The 15,135-nt window shown below is 38.3% G+C and overlaps 1 protein-coding gene across 1 annotated transcript in view; it reads right to left on the bottom strand.

The window, feature by feature from the left end:
* Nucleotides 1-11,481: 11,481 nt before the first annotated feature.
* Nucleotides 11,482-15,135, bottom strand: part of LOC135702879 (uncharacterized) — a 156,430-nt gene continuing 152,776 nt past the window's right edge. Inside the window, exon 2 of the mRNA XM_065223931.1 lies at nt 11,482-11,556. The gene's annotated coding sequence lies outside the window, so the exon portion shown is untranslated. The remainder of the gene's footprint in view (nt 11,557-15,135) is intronic.

The raw sequence follows: 15,135 nt of genomic DNA, 5'->3' as shown, positions 1-15,135 counted from the left end.
CAGTTACTTTTATTAAGCTGGGCTTAGACTAGGCAAGTCAAATGATCAACTCAGTTGAATTCAATTGGCTTGAAAAGTTGAGCCTGGTTCAACTTTTTTCAATTCAAGTGAGTTGATAAAGTCAGTTGAATGGCATGGTTTACACGTTCAATTCGCGTTCAAGTCAGATGAATTCAAGTGACTTGATCAATTGACTTGCCCTGTCTAAACCCAGCTTTACCACAAACGAAGTGACAGACGGAGCGGCTCGAAAACTTTGGTGACTAACCTGCTATTGTAATTTTTCAGTGTACCACATGGCAACACCACTACTGGATTGAACTAGCATTTTCACCAAATGTACTAGAATGTTTTGGTTCTACCTCTTTCACTCGTCTCAAAACTGGAATGCGTAAAAAAATGACACAATGATACACACGCTAACTTCAGTTTACTCACCGGGTGATTCGATCGTACTCACTTTCGTCCAATGTATCGAGTTGTCAAAAACTGAGTAAACGAGGAATGTCAAACTGAGTAAAAGCCACTCAGTCAGTAAAATCCTGGACTTAGAAAAAATGTCAACCATGTTGGAGGAAACGTCCTAGAAAACGGGTGAATGTTTCACTCAAAACGGGTGGAAATTCCTTCAGGTAAGTAGAAATTGCTTAGGGCAATGGCGTTGAACCATTTTCTGCTCCGGTATAATGAATCCGGTGCAGACAATTTTCATTTCCAAAACAAAACAAAATCAAAACAAAAACCCCCCCGAAACTGAAAATATCGCTGAGTGGATTTGAATCAGTCTACTTGAGAACGTCGTTTACTCAAAAGTGAGTCAACATAAGGCTACTCAATTTTGAGTAGCCCTACTTGCCGCTGAGATGAGTACATTCGACTCAATTTTGAGTCGACCAGAATAAGCGTGCACTCTTTGCACACTGTCAAAGAATCATTGTACACAAAATCAACTTTGTGCAAAACCAAAACAAAAATACTATCCCATCTGGTGGATGATGGCACAAGCTTCTAAGAAAATTCTATTACAGCGAGCCATATTATTTTAATTGATTTCTTCGCCAGTTAGGCTGTGAACCATTTGCCGAGTTAAATTTAACTCGTAGTTAAAAGTGACATTTCGAAAGTTATTTCCTATGTTCGAAAATCCCTGTGCTACCGATGGATCGGTTTTCGAGCAAAACTCAGCCACGGCTGTCAAAATTTAACTTCTTGTCTGTCAGAAATAACCACGCTCGGATAGCAGGGTTAATCAATAACTTTCCATCTGTCAAATTTTAACCAAAAATTAAAATAATCCACCAAATGGTTCAGAGCTTTAGTCATCTGTCACTTCGTTTGTGGCTTTACTATCCAGATAATTGTTTCAACAAGCTTCATTCGAAATGGAATGGATATCAACAGTAAGCAGTAAGGTTCAATTTACTTGGATGCATTTTCGAAAAATTCAAATGCAGTTTTTTCCGACGCATCATTTCAGATTGCAAAAAGCTCAGAACATTTAAGCACCGACAAACAGACATAATACATTGAATATTTCTCACTGTAAAACATCGTCGCTAAAACATTACCGCCATCTGTTAACAGTTGAGTACACTGTGGTGGGTAGTACGCAGAACAGATGGCGGTAGTGTGTAAACGTCAAACGCAAGGGAACTGACTATGCGTGCCACATGTGGCGGTACTACCAACTACGATAATTATAAATTGACCGTTAAATGCCTGTTCAATTAACAACTTTACGAGTGCTATGTCTGTTTGCCTGTGATTTAAGCTTGAAAACTCTCCAATCAATTATCGGTACATCTTTTGCATAAGAAAATGGGGTGTTTCTGTGGTAGGAAAAAGTGATTTCCCTATCAAAGATTGCAAATTTCTAGCACAACTCATCCGTAAATTTTCCCAATCAACGTTTGAAAGTTTGAGTTCAAAACATATTCTGCCTTTCTGTTTAAGAGTTGGTTGGAAATGCTATCTAACATGAAGCTTTAGTGTGATAATTTATTAGCTAGAAAATAGTCTGAGAAGAGGGTTGGTAGATAAAGGGTGATACGGTCAAAATTTGGTCAAGGGAAAACGCGTGTAAATCGGTGAAATCGTTTATTTAAAAAATCAAATTAAATTTCTTTTTCAAGTTCAATTAGTATAAAATTCAGGAAAAATATTCAGTTAGGTTTCCGCTTTTCCAAATCCGAATTACCGGGCCTTACGCTTGACCACTGCCATCAGATTTTGTACAGCCACCTTGTCCACCTTCTTCGCCGCAGAAAGCCAGTTTGCCTTGAACTGCTGCTCGCCCTTAGCAGTTTTTTTGGTCTTCTTTAGGTTCCGCTTGACAATAGCCCAGTATTTCTCAATTGGGTGGAGCTCTGGCGTGTTGGGAGGGTTCTTGTCCTTGGGAACCACCTGCACGTTGTTGGCGGCGTACCACTCCATGGCCTTTTTACCGTAATGGCAAGATGCCAAATCCGGCCAAAACAGTACGGAACAACCGTGTTTCTTCAGGAAAGGCAGCAGACGTTTATTCAAACACTCTTTCACGTAAATTTCTTGGTTGACAGTCCCGGAAGCTATGAAAATGCTGCTTTTCAAGCCACAGGTACAGATGGCTTGCCAAACCAGATATTTCTTTGCGAACTTTGACAGTTTCATGTGCTTGAAAACATCTGCTACCTTTCCCCTTCCTTTTGCCGTATAAAACTCCTGTCCCGGAAGCTGCTTGTAGTCGGCTTTGACGTAGGTTTCGTCGTCCATTACCAGGCAGTCAAACTTCGTCAGCATCGTCGTGTACAGCCTCCGGGATCGCGCTTTGGCCGTCGTATTTTGTTTATCATCGCGATTTGGAGTCACTACCTTCTTGTAAGTCGATAGTCCGGCTCGTTTTTTGGCTCGATGCACGGTTGTAGACGATACACCCAGCTTATTTGCGGCATCTCGGAGAGAGAGGTTAGGGTTTCGCTTGAAAACAACCGGCAACTCTCTTTGTCGTCTCAGCGGCTTCCGGTTTTCGATTTCCCCCCGATCCAGACTTCCTGGCTGTCGACAAACGTTCCCCAAACACTTTAATTTCATTTGTAACGGTTGATTTGGCAACTTTTAGCGATTTTGCCAACTTTGCGTGCGAGTAGCTCGGATTTTCGCGATGCGCGAGCAAAACTTTGATACGCTGCTCTTCTTGCTTGGACGGCATTTTGACAACTGAAGAGTGAATTCCAAAATCAAAATAGGAGCAACATTCTACACACACACACCTTCAAAATGAGGGATGTTCAGGTTTTTTAAATGCAAAATTGAAAGAAATACGTCAAGTTGATATTGACCAAATTTTGACCGTATCACCCTTTAGTTTCGTTAGAGTAGGGCCAACAATCAATACGAAACTAACGATTTTAAATTGGCTCACCACTTTAGTAGCCTATTGGTCCCAAGCAAACGATTAACGTACCCTATTCTAGTTGAAATTCTATTACTACACTATGTTTGTTTTGATTCGCTATGAAAGTTTGACAGATAACATCAGGGGTGTGTGGATTCATGCAGAACATGCAGGGGTGAGTGAAATAGCTTGGGACTGCTTGGGACCGTTGTTCTGGTACTGAGTGAGTCAAAAATAATAATGATTTTCTTCGGGACCCAGTGGTCTTAGAGTTACCTCTATGGTAGGGCAGTATGAAAATTAAATAGAAGTTAGAAATAAGCGAAGGCCCATTAATGCGACAGTGCAAGTCAAACGCATACTCTTTGCCTAACCCGTACGAAGTACGCGGAGATTAAGCAAAGAGTGTGCGCATTTATGGCCCTTCACTCATTTTCAACTTCTATTCAATTTTCATACTGCCGTACTCTAACGGAACTATCTACCCGAGCAAAGCTGAAGATCAAATTGAAATCAAAATTTGCTGTTATGATGTAACTTATTTTGAATACTCCAGTTGATCTCATTTTGGTTGACTTAACGGTTAACACAGCAAAAATGAGAGCAAAATTTTACACTGTTGAAGCAAACGGAAAACTAATCCTGCTTTCAATGAAGTCAATTTGATTACTGATTTTGCATTCATAATGTTCAACTGAATACGGGCCTGGAGTAAATGGTTTACCATTCATGTTTCTCAAGCTGAAAGACTTGGGCTCCAATCTCACCCCGGGCAAGTCACGAATGACCTAAAATGTGTTAAACAAATCAAATTAACAATAATCATTAGTTTAACGACAGATGAATTTCAATTAAATTTTAAACAAGACGTAAACAGCAGAACTTCAAGTTAAGTTGCTTTCATTTAAAAAGTTTTGACTGCATAATGAAAGCACAATATGATATCAGACTTATATCGCAACATTTGAAATCAAAATGAGTTTTCATTATGATAGGAACTGCACACTTTAATATCGATTTGCTTTCATTTTGTTAACCGACTTTGCTCCGGTACCTACCCTCTTCTAAGACTATTCTCTAGCTAATAAATGATCACAATAAAGCTTCATGTTAGACAGCTTTTACAACCAACTCTAAAAATCGCAAACTTTGCGTATGAAGTAACATAAAAACACTTTGAATTTCTGTTTAAGTTTTAATTTTATGAAGCTTTTCATTTCCATTGGACTGGATCGTATATTTCAATCATTCTATCAAATATCCGATCGAGAAATAAAAACTCCAATGTTTTTTACTGCTTTTGACCTAGGACTACGTCTGTGATTTCTATATGGGGGTACACTTTATGAAAACAGATAATGGAACATGTAAAAAAATTATGAAAGATTGTGAACGTTAATAACTGGACCAATTTCAATAATTTTATCACCATCCGATCAGAAATATTTCTACGCATGCGTTAAAATTGAGACTTTATCATTCTTCAAAATGTCACTATTGAAAACTGCACGAGTGTGCAACTATTGCTATGATAGTTAAAATTATCTCCGATTGCCTGCGAAAAACGGTTTCCCTAACACAGATTTCAAAGTAGAATTCCATCCGGTCTCACCAAACGGTGTTTATTCAATAACCGCGTGATGAGTGGTGGTGTTCTCCAGTACATAAAGAAAGGCTGCCTGCAAACATGAGCATCCATAGAAGGAGGGAGAAGCCGCACCGCTATTGATCGGAATCAGTAGCTCTTCGTGAGTCGCTGTGGGTCATCTATGTCAAGCGCGTCATACTAAAGAGTATAAACAGAGAGAACCCCGCTCAAATTCCTGTTCCTACACAAAACACAAGCTCTTGCTGCAGTTAACAAATAAGATTTATCATAGAAGACCCCAATGGTACAACCATAAAGGTAACTCTAAGACTAGAAGGTCCCGAAGAAACGTGCTCAACTTTTTGGCTCAGCTCTGGTACTATCTTCGGTCCCAAGCTAATCGATGCACACCTCGAAACATAGGAAAATCCACGAATCCCTCATTTTATCTGTCAAACTTTCATAGCGAATCAAAACAAACACAGTGTAGTACTGGAATTCATACAAGAATGGGGTACGTTAATCTATTTGCTTGGGACCAATAGGCTAGTCAAGTAGTGAGCCAATTTAAAATCGTTTGTTTCATATTGATTGTTGGTACAACCAACAATCAATACGAAACTAACGATTTTAAATTGGCTCACCACTTTAGTAGCCTATTGGTCCCAAGCAAACGATTAACGTACCCTATTCTAGTTGAAATAGGATATAGGACGCCAATATTCAATAAATGTTCATTTTGGCCTTTTTTAGGTAAACATATTGATACTCACAATTTTCGACGGAAAAGGCAACGGAACTTGATTTACTCAACACGCACCATACTATAAAATGGTGCTCGATGGTTTATAAAGTGATAACAAGATGACACATCATCTTTATTTTGAGTAATTGAGCAATTTACTTCTGTTTACATCATATGTACGATACAGCATTGATGGAGCTGTGAAATGAAATGAATATATCTTATGAAAGTTCATCTGGAAAAGTCAAAGATGCACATCAGTCTGATCGTGAAAACATTTTCCTCTTCAATTCGAATGTTATATTGGAAGGAGTTTACGCAGGCTTGATGAAAATTATGATTTAATGCTAATTATCACGAATTATATATGCAGTCTGTCAACATTATCATCATCCTGCAGTGGCGACATCTGCGTCGAGGTTTTACGGCAATCTCCCAATTAGTTTTTTTGAGATTCCGTTTGACCAAGGCCCAATACCGTTCGATAGGGTGGAGTTCTGGGCTGTTGGGAGGGTTGTGGTCTTTGAATACCACAACCACGTTGTTCGCATCGTACCACTCGATTACCTTTTTCCCATAGTGCCAGCTCGCCAAGTCCGGGCAGAACAGCACAGGTTTATTATGTTGCTTTAGGAATGGTAACGGGTGTTCAATAAACAATGATAATGATTTCAGTGCCGTCCAGCGCTCTTGTGAGAGCATCGCGACTTAGTCGCGTCATCAATCAATACGAAACTAACGATTTAAAATTGGCTCACTACTTGACTAGCCTATTGGTCCCAAGTAAATCGATTAACTTACCCCATTGTAGTCTAAATTCTAGTACTACACTATGTTTGTTTTGATTCGCTGTTTGTCAGATAAAATGAGGGGTTCGTAGATTTTCCTATGTTTCGAGGGGTGCATCGATTTGCTTGGGACCGAAGAGAGTACCAGAGCTGAGCCAAAAAGTTGAGCTCGTTTCTTCGGGACCTTCTGGTCTTAGAGTTACCTCTATGGTTTTACACCGTCAGTTGTTGGCTGGTTTGTCTTCTCCTGAATTATGATAAATAGAGAGATACATTTGCAGAAATCATATACATATATACACAGCAAAAAAAAAATGTAATATCGATCAATGTAATTCAAGCTGATGTATGAAATAATGATGTAATAGCAAAAAGCAGATACAATATTACATCAATGGATGTAATTTTGTTCGCAAAATCGATGTACATCGTACAACGTTATATTACACAACCGATGGATTGACCTGGTTGCAGCAGTTTGGATGTAATATTCATCCAAATGTTATATTTTTTTTCTGTGTATGTGCACGAAACGAAAATCAATTATTTAATTCATGTGTTTCACTTATACATTTTTGCCAAAGCATCAGCCTTATACATTTCATAAGACAAACCACATAGGTCCTATTGGAATGCATAAAAGGTATGTGTGACCGCTTATACATTTCATTTGACACATGATCTTCACAGCAAAAAAATAATTTTGGTATCACATCAAAGTGGATGCACTACAATCAACAATCAATACGAAACTAACGATTTTAAATTGGCTCACCACTTTAGTAGCCTATTGGTCCCAAGCAAACGATTAACGTACCCTATTCTAGTTGAAATTCTATTACTACACTATGTTTGTTTTGATTCGCTATGAAAGTTTGACAGATAACATCAGGGGTGTGTGGATTCATGCAGAACATGCAGGGGTGAGTGAAATAGCTTGGGACTGCTTGGGACCGTTGTTCTGGTACTGAGTGAGCCAAAAATAATAATGATTTTCTTCGGGACCCAGTGGTCTTAGAGTTACCTCTATGCTACAATCATGTCGAAAATTTCATGTAATTTTTATGACCACATAAATAAACAAATGCAGTAAAAGCAGCGTAATGTCAGTTCATGCATTGTATTAATGATAATTTTGTCCTTTTTAGCAAGTAATATTACACCAAATTTTCGACATGATTGTAGTGCATCCACTTTAACGTGATATCAAAATTATTTTTTTGCTGTGTTTATTAACTTTTTGCAGTTGACTTATAAATTTTATGAATAATCAGTAATGGAAATTTGCCAAAAGGTATAAGGAGATTTCTATCCGTGTGGTTTCTCAAACAAACTTAACTGTTTTCAGTTGCTTGGGGAAAAATGCTTATAAGCATTTTCCCCAAGCAACTGAAAAAAGTTACGTTTGTCTCAGAAACCACATGATCCGCTAGAAATGTTACATTCAATATCGGTTGCATTTGAGTGAACTGGGTTAGTAAATTGATCCGCAACGACTTCAATCTGCAGTATCCTCGCGAAATGTCAAGAATTTGCCTTACCACTTTTTTAAACGGTCACCAGTTCAATACTGCTTGAAATGTATTAATTAAATTTAGACGAAGCAAGATGACAAAAAAGGCAATTTGGCCGTTGGTGATTCAGTCAATTTGACAAGGCAATATCTCAACAGCATTTACACTTGAAAATCTAATATTTACTTCACTGCCTATAATCGCATATCAGTCCCATATGAAATTTTGTCAATTTTGAGATAACAACGCTACCTGCTATCAATTGACATCTGCTTTCATATTATGAGATAAAACCATAGAGGTAACTCTAAGACCACTGGGTCCCGAAGAAAATCATTATTATTTTTGGCTCACTCAGTACCAGAACAACGGTCCCAAGCAGTCCCAAGCTATTTCACTCACCCCTGCATGTTCTGCATGAATCCACACACCCCTGATGTTATCTGTCAAACTTTCATAGCGAATCAAAACAAACATAGTGTAGTAATAGAATTTCAACTAGAATAGGGTACGTTAATCGTTTGCTTGGGACCAATAGGCTACTAAAGTGGTGAGCCAATTTAAAATCGTTAGTTTCGTATTGATTGTTGATAAAACTACGGACTTTGATCATGAAAAATGTGAAATCAACATCAAGTCAGTTTGCCCCATCAAGCAAAGTAATCGCACATCAGTCCCATTCTTAAATTCAATCGTCCAGAGGTGAAGTCACAGTTCTGCTTTTCGAGTTGCCATATTTTTCGATGATATAGCATAACATGCAAGCTTCAATGCAACTAATTTTAACTTGAAATAAATAATAATAAATTTACTATGGATTTATCAAATATTTACATGGGAACTGCACTTCGTAACTTCGACTGGCATTTTCTCAATGCCTACTTTTTTTTTCCATATGGGACTGATATGGGGTTATAGCAACAATCAAAACGAAGCTATCGATTTGAAATTGGCTCACTACTTGACTAGCCTATTGGTCCCAAGCAAATCGATTAAAGTACTCCATTCTAGTCTAAATTCTAGTACTACACTATGTTTGTTTTGATTCGCTATGAAAGTTTGACAGATAAAATGAGGGGTTCGTGGATTTTCCTATGTTTCGAGGGGTGCATCGATTTGCTTAGGACCGAAGAGAGTACCAGAGCTGAGCCAAAAAGTTGAGCTCGTTTCTTCGGGACCTTCTGGTCTCAGAGTTACCTCTATGTTATAACTCTGTAGTCTGAACAAGGCATTACTCAAAAGCGTAGGGATTTTGAGATAGTGCTAGGTCACGTACTTCAACAGTAACATTTGTAAGTTTGTTGGTACGGCTGGTACGTACATAATAATTGCACCACATCGTTCATTTCGTAAGCATGTCTAATAGCATTAGCAATCGGACTAATGATTCGGTTCTTTCCTAATGTGACGTCATTATTCTCGTCATTTGTTTATGCTATGTATGGAATCATCGCGATTGTCGGGATGTGGGCGTTGTAGTTTGAGCTACTGAAATCATAGCAGTGATGCATCACGTTTTTCGGTAGGGAAAGCTTCATGACGTAGTTTGTTGAGCAAGGGATTGTTTCCTTTCCATGAAATGAGTGCACCTGTTTTTGTATGACTGTGTGAGTGTGAGTGGAAATTATAATCGTTCAATATATTAATTTCTTTAAGGAAATGAAATCCCAACAATGGCAAAATGTATACTCTAGCGTTCAGAATCTCAAGGGCTTAACTGCGATGATAGAGTATGTCAATAATTTTTTTTTTGATAATAACTCGGCTGGATTGATATTGCTTTTGCTAGCTAATACAACCTTTTACCAACCGGTAAAAACTAACGATTTTGAGAGCTCTTATAAAACACCTGAGTTGATCAAACGTTGAATAATAGCTTCCAGAGTTGTACAAGAATGTAGTTGTATTTCCTTTTTGGAAATACTTGGAGCACTCTTAAATGATTGTTTACATTCGACCAACCACCAACTACAATTTTGTTGCTAAAAATAGCACAAGTGATAGGCACGTTTGTATGATCATAAGGCAATGATTATTCGACTGCAAGAGAAGTCACTCAAGATGAGCTTCATATACTTCTCTCATATGATCAAAATATGTATTCAAGAATAGAGCAGATGGAAACAGAAGCGGCTAGCAATCCGGGATCATAAGTTCGAATCTTGCTTCGAGAAACCCTCGGTGGAGTAGAGGTAAATTATATATAGCTATTATTAATAAATGCAAACATTAATTTAAGACATATATCATATAATCAACGATAACATTTCTAGATAAATTCTCTCAATTAATGATTAGAGAGATTAATTGAAAGAATATCAATCAAAGATTAAACAGATGCTTGTTACTACTTCTTCCATGATCACAGAATGTGAATTATGGCATAATTACATATTTTTTCAATGTGCACAAATAAATTAAATTAATAAAAACTGTACAAGCAATTATTTTGGCGTACCACGACAATTGTTAAACTAATTTTAATCTGTGAATATTGTGAGTACTTACACAACGGTTATTAAGGAGTCATTAAAAAGTGCTATAAACGCTTTTCACCGCTTGCTGTATAGTGATTATTTAGGAGTCATAAAAGAGTGTAACAAACGGCTCTCAGGTTCAATCTCTAATACATTTCGAAGCAGCTGTTTGGAGGTGTCTACAAACGTTGTATTAGAGCTTTCACCAAAACAATAAAGCTTGACTTTAAATATGTATCTATAAACGTTGTATAAAAGTTGCTTCTACTCCTATACCGCGTATACATATAATGCTGTAGTTGAACAGGTACTCCAAACCAGTGTAAACAAGAGTTTTACAGAAGTTGTAATAAACAAATTGTACAGTTATTATTCAGCATGCAGTTGAATAAAATCACAATGGAAGCGTTTCTTCAACAAGAAATTGATTTTTGGTAAACGTTTTACCATAGAGGTAACTCTAAGACTACTGGGTCCCGAAGAAAATCATTATTATTTTTGGCTCACTCAGTACCAGAACAACGGTCCCAAGCAGTCCCAAGCTATTTCACTCACCCCTGCATGTTCTGCATGAATCCACACACCCCTGATGTTATCTGTCAAACTTTCATAGCGAATCAAAACAAACATAGTGTAGTAATAGAATTTCAACTAGAATAGGGTACGTTAATCGTTTGCTTGGGACCAATAGGCTACTAAAGTGGTGAGCCAATTTAAAATCGTTAGTTTCGTATTGATTGTTGGTTTTACTGAATACGTTAGACAACACCTTTGTGTTGCAGTTGTATAAGTTCTCCAAACCAGTGTAAACAAGGGTTTTATAAAAGTTGTGGTGAACACATTGTGCAATTATTATTCAACATGCTTCAAAAACAAAATCAAACGAAAGCGTTTCTTCAACTGGAAATTGTTACTTGGGTATAGTGCAGGAACCCAAAAGTAGGTATAGCGCATCAAAATAGTTTTCATTTACTTGTGTGCAACTCGTATGGAATTTTCCACTCGCTTTCTACCCAAAAGTAAGTTAGTTGTACCCAAAAGTAGGTAAATATGATTATACTCAACGTTGGGCTCCCACACTTTACTGCCCCGGTTTGGTGGTTTTGCTCCTCCGTTTTTGACAACATTAGAAGGAGAAAAGGAGACAAACTAGTGGGTACTTTTTTCTTAACGTGTATAAGCGTACTCCATTATAGTCGAAATTCTAGTACTACACTATATTTGTTTTGATTCGCTATGAAAGTTTAATAGATAAAATAAGGGGTTCGTGATTTTTCCTATGTTTTGAGGGGTGCATCGATTAGCTTGGGAGCGAAGAGAGTACCAGAGCTGAGCCAAAAAGTTGAGCACGTTTCTTCGGGACCTTCTGGTCTTAGAGCTACTTCTATACTTTTACTGTTCATTACTATTTACTGTATTGGACAAATTCGGAAAATTGACTTACTTAACTGTAACAACGTAAAAATAAAATCGATAAAGATAATCGATCATCGCAGTTAAGCCCTTACGATTCTGAACGCTAGGTATGACTTTCTAATAGCGATTGATTGGGTCTGCTTGTTTTCTGATAAACGTCAGTTTGAACATTTGTTTTTGAAACCTACCTCAGGTTGAGGTTCGTACTGACAAAAAGTTCGGTTTCGCACTGGGTTGGAACTACAGTCAGGAATCCTTATAGCCGGATTCCTTATTGCCGGTATCTCTTATTGCCGGATCCTTATTGCCGGGCTATCCGCGAATAAGGATACCAACAGCTTATGGGATTTTCACTAATGGGGGCTGTAGTGGATTATCTCATTTGTTTCAATACATAAAGCTATACTGTCTTCGACAAAGTTGCTGTACTGAGTTAGACCAACAAGCCTGTGCCTATGGATTGTGCCATTGGATTGAGAACTACGCCGCTAGAGGCGCTTCACTTTTATGTTACTTATGACGGGCGCTATAATATATGGATCATATTTCCAACATAGAATATTTCGTGATCCTGACCATATAGAAAGTTACTGTCTTCAGCAAAGTTGGGCAGGTGATCAAGTCCTTTTGGATGGGGGCCATATTAGTTCAGAACTCTTTCACTACGCAGCGCTAGTATGCATGTGCAATTCCTATATAAACTGTATCTCGAGAGCCTAGCCATATAGAAAGTTGCTGTTTTCAGCAAAGTTGGGCAGGTGATCAAATCCTTTTGGATGGTGGCCATATTAGTTCAGAACTCTCTCAATACGCAGCGCTAGTGTGCATGTGCAATTCCTATATAAACTGTATCTCGAGAGCCTGGCCATATAGAAAGTTGCTGTTTTCAGCAAAGTTGTGCAGGTGATCAAGTCCTTTCGGATGATGGTCATATTAGTTCAGAACATGCTCACTACGCGGCGCTAGTGTGCAAGTGAATTTCCTGTATAAGCTGTATCTCGAGAACCTGGCCATATATAAGGTTACTGTCTTCAGCAAAGTTGTTCAAATGATTAAGTCCTTTCGGATGATCGTCATATTATTTCAGAACTCTCACACTACGCGGCGCTAGTGTACACATGAACTTCTTAATATGTTATGTCTCTAAAGCTTGTCCATATAAGATGTTGCTGTGCAATGTGAGAACAGGAACCGGAAAAGGAACGACGTGTAGAGACCGAAAATCGATTTCAGACGCCATTTTGGAATCCAAGATGGTTGCCATCGTTTCAAGAAAAACTATAAAATACCCAACAACATGGGTATTTTCGGATAGGAGATGACGTGTAGAGACCGGAAATCGATGTCAGATGCCATTTTGGAATCCAAGATGGCGACCATAGGTTCAAGAAAAACTGTCAAATACCCTACAATATGGATATTTTTGGTAGGAGACGACGTGTAGAGGCCGGAAATAGATGCCAGATGACATTTTGGGATCCAAGATGGTGGCCATCAGTTTAAGAAAAACTGTCAAATACACTACAATGTGGGAATTTCCGAAAATGGACGACGTGTAGAGGCCAGATATAGATTCCAGACGCTATTTTGGAATCCAATATGGCGACAACATGTTTTCCATGGTCACTAGAGTGTTTCAGCGTTATATGGAAAAAAAGTCAAAGTCTGGAATTTCAAACGTTACCCTCTGGAATGGTAGTTTGGGGGGTCAGAATCACCCTGTCAAAATTTGAAGTCATTTGGTTCACGGGAACCCCTCGCTCAAACGGCTTGAAGTTTGTATGGGGAAAATCGACAAAATGTATGGGGGAGCGAGCCACTTTCACATTCGCGGCTCTAGGTGGGTCGATTTTCTTCGTGTACAAAATGTATCACTTTTGGAGTATTGGGAACATCTTGGCTGAAGACCGGATGTGAATCCGAGTTACCCCCGAAAAGTTATTAGCGTTTCAAACGAACACCACCTGCTTTACTTCTGGGGAGGGCCTAACGCGCTTGTCCAGTTTTTAATTTTACGAAAAGGTATACGAATCGCAATGTTTGCATAGGTATAACTTTTTTGTTTAACCATGAAATTGGTTGAAATTTTCACAGTGAGTAGAAAAATGTTCGAAATTTTGGTCTACTAAAAATTGGAACAGATTGGCCAAGTGGTTCCGGTTTTATTCAGGGTTTCCGAAAGGCCATCGGGGGGAGAAAAGGTACCAGTCGTCTACAACAAGGTGGTGCTGAAAATCCACAGCAACAGGCATCTATGGGTAGTGCTGTTTAATATTTTAACAAAATCAACCCATAACCTGGTTCTAAATGCTGAGCGTCCACCGGAAGGACTTCCGATGACCTGGATCAACCTTAATCTGGATTATTATGTATTTTTGATCAAAGTAGGCCTTGATTATTCTCTGCAACTATATGAAATGTAGTAAATTAATGATTTTAGATATATAAGCGTTTCAATTGCTCCAAGTGGCCACCAGATGATCCGCCGGAAGATCCGAAACATCCGTAAAATTTAGTGCTACATAAATTCGATCAAAGTAGGCCTTGATTTTTCTCTGCAACAATGAGAAATGTTGTAAAATGGTGATTTTTCATATGTAAGCTGTTCAATGGCTCCGAGTTATCACCAGATGGTCCGCTGGTAGATACGGAACTTCCGTAAAATTGATTGCTGTGTAAATTTGATCAAAGTAGGCCTTTATTTTCCTCCGCAATTATATGGAATACAGTAAAATGGTGATTTCTGAAATATTAGCTGGTCATTGGCTCCAAATGGTCACCAGATGACCCACCGAAAGATCTGGAACATCCGTAAAATTGGTTGCTAAGTAAATGTCATCAAAGTATGCCTTGATTTTTCATTGCAACTGTATATAATGTAGTAAAATTATGATTTTTTATATATTAGCTGTTCACTGGCTCCAAGTGGCTCGCCGAAAAAATGTATTGCTGCGTAAATTTGATATAAGTAGGCCTTGATTTTGCTCTGCAACTACGTGAAATGTAGTAAAATGGTGATTTTTGTTATATTAGCGGTTCAATTGTTCCGAGTGGTCACGACATAACCCGCTGGAAGATCCGGAAAATCTGATAAATTTATTCCTGTGTAAATTTGATCAAAGTAAGCCTTGATTTTACTCTGCAACTATGTGGAGTGTAGTTAAATGGTGATTTTAGATACATTAGCTGTTCAATGGCTCTGATTAGTCACCAGATGGTCCGTGAGAAGATCCG

Source organism: Ochlerotatus camptorhynchus, unplaced genomic scaffold (assembly GCF_037179485.1).
Source record: "Ochlerotatus camptorhynchus isolate MF236.1 unplaced genomic scaffold, CSIRO-AGI_Acam_v1.1 ptg000202l, whole genome shotgun sequence".
In the NCBI taxonomy this organism is placed as follows: Eukaryota; Metazoa; Arthropoda; class Insecta; order Diptera; family Culicidae; genus Ochlerotatus; species Ochlerotatus camptorhynchus.
The sequence above is the reverse complement of the archived record's forward strand: the minus strand, read 5'-3'. Positions and strand labels throughout refer to the sequence as shown.